The sequence below is a fragment of the Hyperolius riggenbachi genome, chromosome 1, assembly GCF_040937935.1.
Source record: "Hyperolius riggenbachi isolate aHypRig1 chromosome 1, aHypRig1.pri, whole genome shotgun sequence".
In the NCBI taxonomy this organism is placed as follows: domain Eukaryota; kingdom Metazoa; phylum Chordata; class Amphibia; order Anura; family Hyperoliidae; genus Hyperolius; species Hyperolius riggenbachi.
In genome coordinates, this window is record NC_090646.1 from 234,619,670 (window position 1) to 234,634,368 (window position 14,699).

Below are 14,699 nucleotides of genomic sequence, written 5' to 3' on the forward strand. Positions count from 1 at the left end.
TTGACGCTCCTTGATGAACTCAAAGCAGATAAATCTCTGCAGCATTGTTAAAAATTGCAAAAGTCTAAGATCAGGAGTGACAATCATTCCTCTGCCATGACGTTTTAATAACCAATATCAGATTTAAGGCTTAATTTGTCAAGGTTTTATTGATTGGCTCTTTGTGGTTTACTAATGGAAGAATGACTTAAGTCACATATTGGTATATTAACATGCAGCGGTGGTAATGCTCAGGATATGATTCCATGTTACATTCGTATCTACCATCTGGCTCTGTTATCTGTGGAAGTAAAATACTTAAGTCAAGAGTGTGATTTTATTTCCATTGTTCTCAGCCAAGTAAACCTTTTCAGTTGATGAAACATGGCAAGGAGGAAATGCAAAACTAATGATTGCACATTATTTTGTCAATATAATTATACGTGCGACATGCCATGTCATTATCTTCCGGCCATCGTCTAGAAAGCGGATCTGGGTTTGTTTGTTCAGTTGGAGCACAACTCTCTGAATTTGGCATCTCAAATTAATTTCCATTTCCAATAGCAATGGATTAGCTCTTATGCTTATCGGCTTCATACTGGACTTGATCAGTGGCTATTATGTTATCTCCAAAGAAAAGGTGAACAACACATGTTAGCTCAACAGATCAATAACAATGCATGCACAACCTTAGCATTACATACTCATTCGAAGAAGAAAAGAAAATAGCTGGACATTTTTATTCTGCTCAGACAGAATGGGTTCAGGACTCAGGAGATGACATGGTAAATATTAAAACAGTACTGTGTTGCCACGTACAGCATCAGACATCTGGCAAGAGAAATGTCCTGACTGTTTGTTTGTTTTTCCGGAGAGGGAGGGGATTCAGGTGAACCAATAAATAAACAAATGTTAAACTTTTGTTACCTTTGTTTAAATCCTTTCCCCATTCACTAGAAGCTGCTCCATTGTGCAACCCACATGTAGCCTTTGCGATTCTGGGAGCATGTATAGTAGTTATCCCAGCATGCAACACAATGCTACCAGAGCCCTTGACTTTGGCAGAAAGCCCTGGGGAGGCTTTAGTCTACAATTACCTAAATGTAGCATGACCTGGCCGGAAGTCGTGTGCAACTGTGCATGTGCAGCCCTCACACACATCTGTCACGATCACACGTCCATCCCCATGAGCGTTCTGCGCATGTGCCATTCATTGTTTTGAGAACTGTACATGCGCAGAATGCTCATGGCTAAGGGCACGTGACTGCAGCGAGCCCATGGATGGGCCGCACATGCACAGTTGTGCACAACTCCCGCCCAGTCGCACTGCTTATGGACCCGCCAGCGAGACTATTGAGGGGATCTAGAAGATGCCAAGGGACCTCACCGGCTACGAGGGCAGGAGGTAGCCCCAGGTAAGTTCCATTTTCCATTTTGCAGCTTTGCTCAGAGTCCCTTTCTTTCTCCAGTTTTTATCACTCCGCATTGTTTTGGTTTTTTTATTATTATTCTTTCTTCCCATGCCTCCTATCAGCTTTATCATATCATCATAAGGAACTTGACAATTCTTGTCACAGCTGAAGTTATTCTGCGTGCCTCTAGTCCCCTGTGGTTACCAAGAGACAAAACACACTTTTGTCCCCGACCTGAAAACATAAACTGAAGGAAGTTTGCTTCATGAACACGCTAATTAATTTACCTTTCACTCTCTTTATTACATTTTCATAGTAATTAATGCACTGGGGATATCATCCTCTGAAAGCCACTTTTATTTACACTGTGAGCATAACAGCAGGATTATTCTGCATGAAAGAGATATGTCAAAAACTAATACAACTGTTTGATCTTTTTTTGTCTTTAAAATGCTTTATTTTGATAAAGGTCCTCTATTTGTAGAGACAGATAACTCTTCATAGCCTCTATATCCAAATTTCATGGATGTCATTTTTCATATTTTATAGTAAATGTCTTTTTTTTCAGTCTTCTATTTATTCTATTTGTTCAGACTTTATATTGTATTGCTGTGTCTGTCCTGGATTGTATTATGTCAGTCTTGGCTATAAGTGGCTAATAAATTGTGTAGATGTATGCAATAATATACAGCATATGTTGTATAGCTATGGTGCAATTTAGAATCATATGCTCCAAATGTACTTTTCTCATTAAAAATATTAGTTTCAAATATGAGTTGTCTGGTAGTCTGACATCTCACAAATTACTTTAATACTACAGAAAATATCATTTCTATGCATTTCAAATAATGTATCTTTCTCTTAGACGCAAATTTATTTTAACGAATCATAAAGTGCTTCCACATCTCTCAATGTATATCAACTTGCTGCTTTACCAACAGTTCCCATGGCAATCTAATGTATGGGTGCAAATGTACAGTTCTCCTGGATAATTCTGTGTTACCAATAAAAGTATCACAGATTAAATATTGATAGGCTCCTACAATTGTCATTCTAGGACCAATGTCTACATACATGCATAATGCATATATATGAATACTGAACAAAGCAAATGAAATTTGTTTTGCTAGCTGTTCAATGGCAAGGCAATATATCATAATGTGTCTATTTTGTCAAAATGACAAACACATTACTGTACGCATAACATAGAAGTGGTAGGAGGCACATCATCTTCAGTCAAAAGCCTACACTTTGTAAATAAACTGTTTTGGTCTAATTGTGAGCTGCTAGAGGGGTCCAAAGGTTCCATTACTAGTTAAAGCACCTCTGACTTCCCCTTGAACTAGGGGGATACAGAGGCTGACATATTTATTTCCTTTTAAAGTAAACCAGGAACATTGCATGCAAATGGATTTATACTTACCTAGGGCTTCCTCCAGTCCCCTGTTCGTTACCTCCATCCGTGTTGGTCCAGTCCCCTTTGTTTTGCCATTGTGGAGCCGTGTTGTGGGCCACTATGTATATGTGGTCCCAGCCCTGCGCACCAGCTGATCACTCTGCGCAAGCGCAGTTACAATCTCAGCTAACTGCACATGGGTAGAACACTCCCGGCCACTAGAGCACAATCTGGGGGGCGCACGTGGCTGGGATCACACATGCACAATCAGGCCCAGATTTACAGGAGTCTATAGGCACAGTTGTCCTAGCACCTCAGACTTCGCCCTCCCTGAACCTACAAACCCTCGCCCAACAGCACTGCAAGTGTGCTGGCTGTCTCAGCTGCCACTTCTCCCTCCCCTGTCATAGGTAGCTACAGGTGCTCCTTAGTATTAGGTAGCCAGAAGTACCCTCAATATTAAGTAGCTAGAAGTGCCTCAAGTAGGTAGCTAGAGGAACCTCAGTATTAGGTAGCAAGAGGTGCCCCTGACTCATTAGTAGAATGCAGAGAGCAGGGTAAGTAACAACTCATTTACACGCTCATCAGAACTCTGCATAGTGAAGGAGGGAGGTGCTCGGGGAGGGGAGCCACCTTTCCATCATCAGGTGCCTGTAGGCATATGCCTATAGTGCCTTATGGTAAATCCAGCCCAGTGCGCAATACTCCCCAACTGGATCAGTTGGGACTTTACCAGGGCTAGAAGCAGTGCAATGGAGGAGTTTAGGATAATGGCAAAACAGCAGATGTACTACAGGGGACTTGAGGCAGCCCCAGGTAAGCATAAATCCTTTTGTTTGCAATGTCTCAGGTATACTTTAAGCAATGCAATTTGCCTGGATGTCCTGCTGATCATCTGCTGCTGATACTTTTAGCCATAGATCTGGCACAAGTATGCAAATCAGGTGTCCTGAAGTCTGATCAAATTAGCTGCATGCTTGTTTTAGGTATGGAATTCAGACATTAGTGCAGCAAAAGAGATCAGATCAACTGCCATGCAACCGGTATTGGTTAAGAGGACATAAACACAGCCGGCACCACATGCCTCTCATTTCAGACCCCTATTCAAATAACTTTTGATCCCGAGTTTCATCCCAGGTGATATTTTCACATCTTGTCATTAAAATGCCCTTTTTAGCCACCAGTAAACTGGAAAATAATCAAAATAATTTTGATAGTACTTTTCATCACTTTTTTGGCACATTTTCTGTTGCATAGTGCTGAAAAGTTATATTGTAGATACAATTAAAAAGTAATTCCTAGGAGAAAACTCAGGAGAAAAGGTTCATTGAAGGCCCTTGTACTCATGGGCTGTGCTGCTACACTGGGGCACACTGGGGCACGCTGGGGCACCCCCCCCCCCCCCCCCCCCTGCTCAGTATCATAAAGTTAACTGTTTCCAGGCTCCAGTAGCATACAATGCACAGGTGAAAAAACTCTCCACATCAGCCTGAGTCTATGTAGGTGTTAAGTAAACCAAGAGTCTTATCTATTTGTCATAAATACCTCACAATCCTTGCAAGATCCCTTGTAATTAGTGAATTTGGGTGACACTTATATTTGTGAAAAAATGTCTCTACCTCCTTCTGATTTGTATGTTCTAACATTGTCATTCAACAGGAATAGTAGGAATAGTCTGAATAAAGCTTACAAGCTGAAAGCTTACTGTTTTTCTTTTAAATTAGCCAATAATGTATAGCTTGTATTTTATGCTATGCTTAGCTACTAAGATATGGAATTACACACAAACAGTGTTTTTCTCCCTCCTGCCGATACACCCTCCACTTGCTTGAGGAGTTGTGAGACACAGGCTGGGGGCTGGAATAATTTATCTCTGATCTTTCCACGCAGGAGCAGCTTGCAATTAGCAAGTAAGGATTATAGCATGCCAGCAAACTAGCCAAGTACATATGTAGGTAACTTTTCTTCACCAATAGCACCATCATTTGGACAATCTGCTCTGCTCAAATGCCTCTGAGTTTTGTTTGTGATGTTTACATTCGGTTCCTATCATTGCTGAACTAGTTAGCCGTAATTTTATCACCTGAGTTTGGCAAAAAAATATCTATAGTTCGGCATACAAACATCGATTTTGATCACCCAAATAGTCCCCACCAGCCAGCCATCGTGTCCCCTTTGTGCAGCAGCCCCCCACCCCAAAAAAGAAAAATGTGAAGCTGGAGCCCCCACTGCTTGTACTTATATGTGTCCAGGCTTGAAAAACATATAACTACAATTTACAGTAGCAGTACTATTATTATTTTATTTAGAGCACCACAATCTTACATGGCACTGTATACAACAGAGTTTATGAGAACTTGCTAATATATGAATAAAATGACTTTCAAATAAATTTAGACTGAAGTATTTTACTTATTTATTGGTCCTCTGATGAGTGAAATACAATATCCTAAAATGACTTGGGATTGGAATTGGTACTGAGTGTTATGGCTCTCCTGTTCTTCCATCTTATTACCTATGTCTTTATTTCCCATGGGGTGTTTTTGTTCAAGTATGTACTTATTGATGTACATTTTACTAATATACATGTAAATGGTGCAACACTTTAGCACATCATTCATTCTGAGAATAGGGTGAATGGCAAGAGAGAGTCACTATTCATGCAAGTAAGATATATTGTGGGATCAAAGAAGAGAGTTCATAAATTATTATAAAGCCTCTGGTGCTGTGTTATACATTAATCCTTAATGTAAAATGGAGATAGCATTAAAGACTTTGTATTAGAAATGTCAAAGCCAAATTCTTTAGCGTTAGGGAATATTTCATGAAAGCACTTAATTCTACCTAGGCTGAGTATATATTATCAGTAAATCAGAATTTCCTTTGTTGTCTGCTTAATGACTTTCTTATTAATTCCTTAAAGTGAACCCAAAGTGAAAATAAACTAATGAGATAAACAATCGTATTTATCCTCCTACTCCTAAAAAATATATTTTTTAGAAGTCCTATGGTTTTAGTTTATATTTAAACATTTAAATTTTTTTGTCTCTATAATAAGTGTTCCAGAGTTAAAATGCACGAACTATTGACCTTTTTCTATCTCTCCTTTGCCCTCAGAAGTTGTATTCTGCCAGGAAAACATTTATGATTGTAATTTGCTTATTAGTGATGTTTACTACATTATCAACAACAATGCCCAGTGCACACCAAAAAGCTCTAGCAGATCTGGAAAACGCTAGAGGTTTTTAAAGCAGATTTCAGAGTGATTCTAGGCATGTTTTCTACACATGCCTAGCGTTTTTGGAGCGTTTTTGTGTAGCAGATTACAAATATTGTTACAGTAAAGCTGTTACTGAACAGCTTCTGTAACAAAAATGCCTGGAAAACCGTTCTGATCGAGCATTTTTCAGAGCAGTTTTCCTCTCTCCTATACTTTAACATTGATGCAGAAACGCATCAGAAATCTAAAAAATACTGCAGCCCCCGAGTTTGCGTTTGTGGAAAAAACAAACTGCTTTGGTGTGCACCATCCCGTTCACTTTCATTAGCCAAGCGGTTTTCACCCTGCAAGCGTTTAAAAAAATGGTTCAGAACCACACTGGTGTGCACTAGAGATGGCCCGAACGGCTCGCCGGCGAACGGTTCCCGGTGAACATTGGTGGTCCGCATTCACGGAGAACCGGGAACTTTTCCAGAAGTTCGGTTCGCCCCCCATAGTGCATCATGAAGGTCAACTTTGACCCTCTACATCACAGTCAGCAGGCACATTGTAGCCAATCAAGCTACATGCCCTCTTGGAGCCACTCCCCCCCCCCCTTATAAAAGGCAGGCAGCATCAGGCTTTTCACTCACTCGTGTGCCTGCATTAATTAGAGTAGGGAGAGCTGCTGTGCAGAGACCTATAGGGAAAGCTTAGTTAGGCTCTTGTAGGCTTCTTAGCTTGCTCCTTGCTGATTGGCATTGCTAAAAAAGCACCCCTCAACAGCCCTTTTGAGAGCTAATCTTGATCTTGTGATCTATATGTGTGTGTGTGTGTGTGTGTGTGTGTGTGTGTGTGTGTGTGTGTGTGTGTGTGTGTGTGTGTGTGTGTGTGTGTGTGTGTGTGTGTGTGTGTGTGTGTGTGTGTGTGTGTGTGTGTGTGTGTGTGTGTGTGTGTGTCCCACTTACATTATACAGCCCTGTCAGTCAGTCTTTGGTCTTTGGTGGTATAATTACTGCTGTACTTTATAGAGAATGTATGTGTGCATCAAACCAAGTAAAACCTGACAAATCTGGCTTTGCAAATTTGGCCTAATTGGCTACTGCTACATGAGCGTGACTTGGGAGCGAACACATGAGAAAGGAGTGAAGCATGGGCCACTCCAAGCTTTGGAGCTAGAGCTGGCTTTCACACAACACTCCAAGGGGGGGGGGGGGGAGGGCAGGCGCAGGCAGCTCGCTCCAGGGCTCTCACCTCCTAGAACAAGCCATCCCCCACCCACCTCCAAAGGGGATAGAAATGAAACACTACACTTTATAGAGAATTTATGTGTGCATCAAACCAAGTAACACCTGACAAATCTGGCTTTGCAAATTTGGCCTAATTGGCTGCATGCATACATTTTCTCATGGAAAGCATTTTTTTCAGTTGTATCCTTTGGAGGCAGGTGGTGGATGGCTTGCTCTGGTGGTGTGAGCCCTGGAGTGAGTTGTCTGCGCCTGTCCTCCCCCCCCCCCCCCCGGAGTGTTGTGTGTGAGCCAGCCCTGAGCTCTAAAGCTTGGGGTGACCCATGCTTCACTCCTTTCTCATGTGGTGCCCCCAAGTTAATGCGCATGTTGCAGAACGCAATGGACGTTAAAGTAAGTGCCTGTTTTTAAAATTGTGAGGTGGGTGCGGACGGCTCTCCCCGGTGCTGGCCACACTTGGGGGGGTTGCCTATGCCACCCAGCCTTCCCCTCCGGGGTGCCGCTGTGGTTCCCAGGCAGTGAGAGAGCCTGGGACCCTGCGGTCCCCCCAGTTGTATGGGGGCATTGGGAAGCCTCCCCGTGGCGCTCCAGGAGAGTGTTAATGTATCTTGAATTAATTCCCGAAGGGCGATGCTTTGCGTTATTGTTTCTTTGACCCTGCATAGTTTGGCATGCGAAAGCAAATGCATATTTGCATGAGCATTGCCTCATGAATAGCCAATTAGGCCGGATTTGCAAAGCCAGACTTGCTAGGGTTAAACTTGGTGTTTGAGCACGCATACATTTTCTCATGGAAAGCATAATTACTGCTGGGCCAGGTGCACATTATAATACTTATCACTGCATATACCTTACCTACTACTTGTTGCTCACTTCAGTGCACCCACCCACCTACATGAGCACACGCAGTGTCACTGTGCCTGTCCGGTACCTGTCTGTGTGTGACAGGTGCACATTGTAATACCCATCACTGCATATACCTACCTGTTGTTCACAGTGCACCCACCTACCTACGTGAGCGCACACAGTGTCACTGTGCCTGTCCGGTACCTGTGTGTGTGTGACAGGTGCACATTGTAATACCCATCACTGCCTGATTCCCCGGCCATTACCCGTGGTCACTCATAATGGCAGACTTGCCCTCCATAACAGATTCTCGTTACAGGTACTAAACAGCCAGCTGAAAATGTAAAAAAAATAGATGTAAGCTTTAACAATGGTAGAGAAAGAACAATCGAAAGTTGATAAGGCAGTCAGACATTACCTGATATCACTGAGAAAGAGCAATCTCGCCATGGTGCGCACCAGTCCAGACCAGCATGGATGTCACAACACAAACAGCTGTTTGCGGCGCGTTACACAGTGAGTTTGGTGTGTCAGTGTGAAGCAGTACACTAATTACACTCCCTGATTGATGTTTACACATGCAAGATGTTTTAAAGCACTTTAGGCCTGCAATTTAGCATTCAATGTGATCTCTGCCCTTAACCACTTCGTCCACAGGTCAGTAGATATACGTCCTCTGGGACTTCATCTAAGCCACAGGTCAGTAGAATCTACTGACCTGTATTGAAGCAGTGCTGTGCAGGATTGGGCTTGCTCCTGTGCACATTTCTGGCACTATCTGATGCAGGACTAATTGGTGAACGGGAATATAAGTTTCCTGAGCTAATGACATTGATTTTTACCATTAAAAATACTTTTATTTTCTCATTCATAGTGAAAAACACACTCTGTAGCATTATTTCAGAATCAAATATCTTCACCATAAATTGTGACAGGAACATAATCTAAGTTTTTTGATAAACAGTAGAAACAGCCAAACAAAATGTGTGTTTTTTATCTACAGTAGCACTTTTTATTTTTAAACGGGAATTGGTAAAACTGAGAAATACATGTTTTTTCTATTTTTTTCTTTGTTTTACCATTAAAATTCATAGAAAGCAAAATTGTTTGAGGGAAAAAATGGCATACTATGAAAGCCTAGTTTGTCTTGAAAAAAACAATATATATTTCATTTCTGTGTCATAAGTAGGGACAAAGTTATTTCTGATTAAATAGGGACATAGCTAAACTGTCAAAACTGCTCTGGTCAATATGTTGAAAACAAGGTCTGGATGCGAAGTGGTTAAAATGCTGCTTTGCAGACTCTCTTTAAATCTGAATGATCTTATTGAAAATATGATCAATCACTACAAATTGCATCATTAATGAGTGTTTTAGGCATTTAGGTTTATAGGGCTGATAAATCTTGGGTGCTCAATCCAATGCTTTATGCCAATATCAACAGTGGAGCTGACCACCAAAAAAAGCGGTACCAAATATGCCCATTTTGCTATCTTGTTCTTTCCCAGGTGTCTGATTACTCCAATGCCAACGTATGCTAGTGAGTTAACTGGCTGTGTGAAACTAGACTACAGACAGTGGATGCCACCAAAATCTATATGATGTATGTGTTTCTAACATTAACTGTCACTTTTCAAGAAGTTACCTATTCTTTTACATGTTTCAGTTTTCTGCGCGCATTTTTCTGCGTACTTTTTCTGCACACCATGGGCTTGATTCATTAACCGGCGATAAGTGTTAGCACTGGAGTGAAAAGCCCCTTAGTGCCCCAAAAGTAGCTTTGCGCGCACTAACAGCTGCGCAAAGCTACATCGCACACAGCAGCATGCACAGCGCGCGTAGCACGGTGGGCCAGTAATAGTGCGCGGTGCAGCCCTGTAGACGTCACACCCAGTGCACCGAAGACGGCGCATCGGGTGCCCCTGAAACGGCTCATTGATGCACCACTTCGGAGGCACCCAATGCACTATTTTCGGCGCACCGGGTGCAACATTTACATGGCAGCGGGTGCAACGTTATTTTTGCATTACCGCCGCACCGCTCTGCACGCTGCTGTGCACAATGTGGGGGCGCAAACCACCTAACTCGGGGGTTTGCGCCCACTAGGTATTAAGGCTCACTAACCAGCTTAGTGCCGTTAGGGAATCAAGCTCCAAATGTGTTTCTATGCACAAAAATGCATGCGTATTTTCACAGCAGCTGATGTAATTGATAGAGAAAACTGGCAAAATGTGCAGTCATCATGCAGAAAGTCAGGTTTTGGTTCTGCGTGCGAAAAACATATCAAGTGTGAACTAGCCCATTGATTAACATGAGTTCTCAGTTATTCTGTGCAGTGCAAGTATGTTCCCTGCCTCCATATTATCTGGTGTCGAGCTGGATGACTCTCAGTCCGGGGTCACACTGACACTTGTCTGTCATTTTCCCGTACACGTTTTCTGCATGCCATGTGGGTTCGTATGCAGAAAAACGCATGTTTTTGTAACGGCAGCTAACGTAACTGATAGAGAAAACACACAATGTAAAGAATTATGCTGCAGAATGTTAATTTTTTCCTGCACACAAAAAAACACATTTAAGTGTGAATTACTGTAGTTTTGGATTATAAGACTCACTTGTGGAGGGAAAAAGTCACTGCATCTTATGGTCCAAATGCAGGGGGTTCGTGACTTGTGAACGCCTGCCAATACCCGCTGCAATGTCGGGGACTCCCTGTACTGTGCTCATGCAGAGGAAAACACAGGGGGACAAAAAGAGGACACAGGGGGACACAAAGGAGCATAGAGTGGGACACAAGGAGGACAGAGGTGGAAAATTGGGGGACACAGAAGGACACAGGGAGACACAAGAGGTACAAGGGGGCATATAATCCACGAGAAGCCCCTTCACCATGGATGCACCAGGTTTAGTATATATATTTTTCCCCTGGTTTTTGTCTTCTAAGCCTAGATGCGTCTTTTGGTTTGGAGCGTCTTATAGTCTGAAAAATACAGTAGCCCATTGTTTAGCATGAGTTCTCAGTTTAAATGCATTTTTCTATGAAGAGAACACACAAGAAAACAGACAAGTATGACCTCCCTGCCTCAAGGCAACCTAGGTGGGTGTCAAGGGCCTGGTGAGTGTCCAGGGATCTGACTGAAACGTCATTTGACTCTTTAGTTGCTTCTTACCTTACCAAAAAAAGCCAGGGGACACATAGGTGGAGCCTAAGCTGCTATCATGCTGAGTCCCTTTTCACCTTCATGAATCGGCTATGGAATATGAGTATTCGTGATGAAAAGCAGGTCTTACAATGCCCAGAACTCCCTCTAGAGAACATGTAAGGTCTAAGCTTTAATAATATAAAATAGAAGCTTGCATGTAAATTAATTTTACAGGTTACATGTACGTGTTGTACATGTGTGATCTTGAATTTGATCATGTGTACTGCAGCCCCCGACTCCCCTCGATGCATCTGTGTCTGATCTTCCTAGTGCTGGCTGAGGCCATTGTTCTCTCACTTGCCCTGCCCACTTCATTGTGTGTAGGTCCTTCTCCACCCAGCATTGTAACAGAAGGCTAATAATGTCTCTGTACAGTCTCAGCATTCTGATTGTTATTGTAGATGTTTGTCTGGGATACCTTTAATGTAGATACAATTATTAAATATACTTGCAGATGTCCTCTGGTAGCCTAGCCTCTATCATGGATGCATTTAAATATCATGGCAGGATATTCTTCATTTTCACCTTCCTGCTGGCTAATGATAATTCTGTGTTTATTTACATTATGTGATGTAAACAGAAATTACATAATGCACACAGGGAGATATTTAGCAATTCTGTCACTCAACAAGGAATGCAAAAGAGGAAGAGAGTGCAAGTGGTTTCCTGAGTCATAACTCCCTGGAGAACGGCACCACATTAATCCCCTAGTACAGACTATTGTTTTATTAATACATATTGTTGTTTCATATTTTAAAAATATGCCTGTCATTTGAAAATGAAAATATAAAATATAATTGTACAGAAATAATTTAGATTTGCCAGAATAAAGTGGCCAATGATGCTTGTAACACCCAGGTTACATTTCAGTCCTTTCTGCATAATCCGCCTGGAGGTTGGTGCATCACTGCGTTCTTTGCCACAATGGCTATCATTCATAAAAGTGTGATCGGTAATGAACATCAGTGCGGGAAAACAACGCATTCGGTATTTTAGACTTCTGTGTGCTCATTCATAAAAATGTTTACAGTTGCGATAGCAGTGCGGTGATCTCCCGAACTAGGCTGGCTCTAGGCTGGCGGTAGGCTGGCGTAACAGAAGAGGCTGCCTGAGTCCCTCTGTGCGCTGCTCTCACTGCTGCTGCTTGGGAGGTCTGTCTCCATTGACTTAGCTGTAATCTGCATGCTTATCGCTACTTCCAAGGGAGCGGTATTCTCCATCCTGATACCGCCTGCTCTAATCTTTATGAATTGACATTTAGTAACATTTGTTGAGATAATGACCGCACAAGGCGGTAATTTATCGCTCTGCTCGGGAATGTCAGCTTTTTGTGCGGAAACAGCCTTTATGAATAGACATTTTGCTATGTGCTCGGTTAAGTCAGCTGTTTTCAGCATTTCCGCATGTGGGAATGCTTTATGAATGATAGCCAATGTCTGTATTGCCAGTTGAACCGTTAGGTGTGCTATGAATCCTCCCCTCACAGCTGCTTGTAGGGCATTGTTGTCTTGAAATATGTGACTTCATCTCATGAAATATGATGCATTTGTTGTCACTGATCAGTTTTACACAAGTTGAATTATTTCTGTTTTTTGCAAGGTCACTTCTGCACTGCTTTTTTTTGGCCAACTCCTTTGCTGGTGTCGCTTACAGCAGGTAGTAAAGATCTGACAGATCTGGTAGGCTCATGAGGGATTCTCATGGTTTTCTTTATTTTCAAAAGCACTTGCTGAACAGCGGTTGCTCAGTCCAACTGCCAAAATAGCATGCAAGCGATTGGGGAGGCTGGCCAGCATCTCTCTTTTCCAGAGTATCCAGACTCCAAAGTATAAAGGATGTACTGAGAATCCAATCAACAAATCCCTGCAGGACTTCCACAATTAGGCTGGGAGACAACCACTCCCCAAAAGTCCACCAAATGACGTAAAGACTAGTGTTGGGCGAACAGTGTTCGCCACTGTTCGGGTTCTGCAGAACATCACCCTGTTCGGGTGATGTTCGAGTTCGGCCGAACACCTGATGGTGTTCGGCCAAACCGTTCGGCCACATGGCCGAACTAAGAGCGCATGGCCGAACGTTCCCCGAACGTTTGGCTAGCGCTGTGATTGGCCGAACGGGTCACGTGGTTCGGACCCGAACGCGCTCTGATTGGCCGAACTGTCACGTGGTTCGGGTAAATAAATACCCGAACCACGTCATATCTCCGCCATTTGTCTGTGGGTTTAGCTTTGGGTAGGCAGGCAGGGTAGTTTGCGCTAGCCAGGGTCCCCCCAGTCATTGTGTCGCTGCTGGGAATAGTAGTACACCGCTCGCTCAGCCACACTATATAGCATTGTGTTTACTGCCACTCTGTGTACCTCGCTCAGCCACACTATATAGCATTCTGTTTACTGCCACTCTGTGTCTGCTGGGAATAGTAGTACACCGCTCGCTCAGCCACACTATATAGCATTCTGTTTACTGCCACTCTGTGTACCTCGCTCAGCCACACTATATAGCATTCTGTTTACTGCCACTCTGTGTCTGCTGGGAATAGTAGTACACCGCTCGCTCAGCCACACTATATAGCATTCTGTTTACTGCCACTCTGTGTACCTCGCTCAGCCACACTATATAGCATTCTGTTTACTGCCACTCTGTGTCTGATGGGAATAGTAGTACACCGCTCGCTCAGCCACACTATATAGCATTCTGTTTACTGCCACTCTGTGTACCTCGTTTAGCCACACTATATAGCATTCTGTGGCCTTCTCCTCCTGCGCCTCCTCCTGTTCCATCACGTCTGCTGCTGCTGGGTTAGCGTTGCCGGTCCCTGTTTATGGAACCTCTCATCTTTATTACATTTATGACTGCATGGCGGTAAAAAGCATGCTATCCGCACGCTTCTTGTCCTCCTGCAAGGCCTGGGATGTTGTGTCTCAAAGCGTGGCCTTCTCCTCCTGTGCCTCCTCCTGTTCCATCACGTCTGCTGCTGCTGGGTTAGCGTTGCCGGTCCCTGTTTATGGAACCTCTCATCTTTATTACATTTATGACTTCATGGCGGTAAAAAGCATGCTATTCGCACACTTCTTGTCCTCATGCAAGGCCTGGGTTGTTGTGTCTCAAAGCGTGGCCTTCTCCTCCTGCGCCTCCTCCTGTTCCATCACGTGTGCTGCTGCTGCTGGGTTAGCGTTGCCGGTCCCTGTTTATGGAACCTCTCATCTTTATTACATTTATGACTGCATGGCGGTAAAAAGCATGCTATCCGCACGCTTCTTGTCCTCCTGCAAGGCCTGGGTTGTTGTGTCTCAAAGCGTGACCTTCTCCTCCTGCGCCTCCTCCTGTTCCATCACGTCTGCTGGTGCTGGGTTAGCGTTGCCGGTCCCTGTTTATGGAACCTCTCATCTTTATTACATTTATGACTGCATGGCGGTAAAA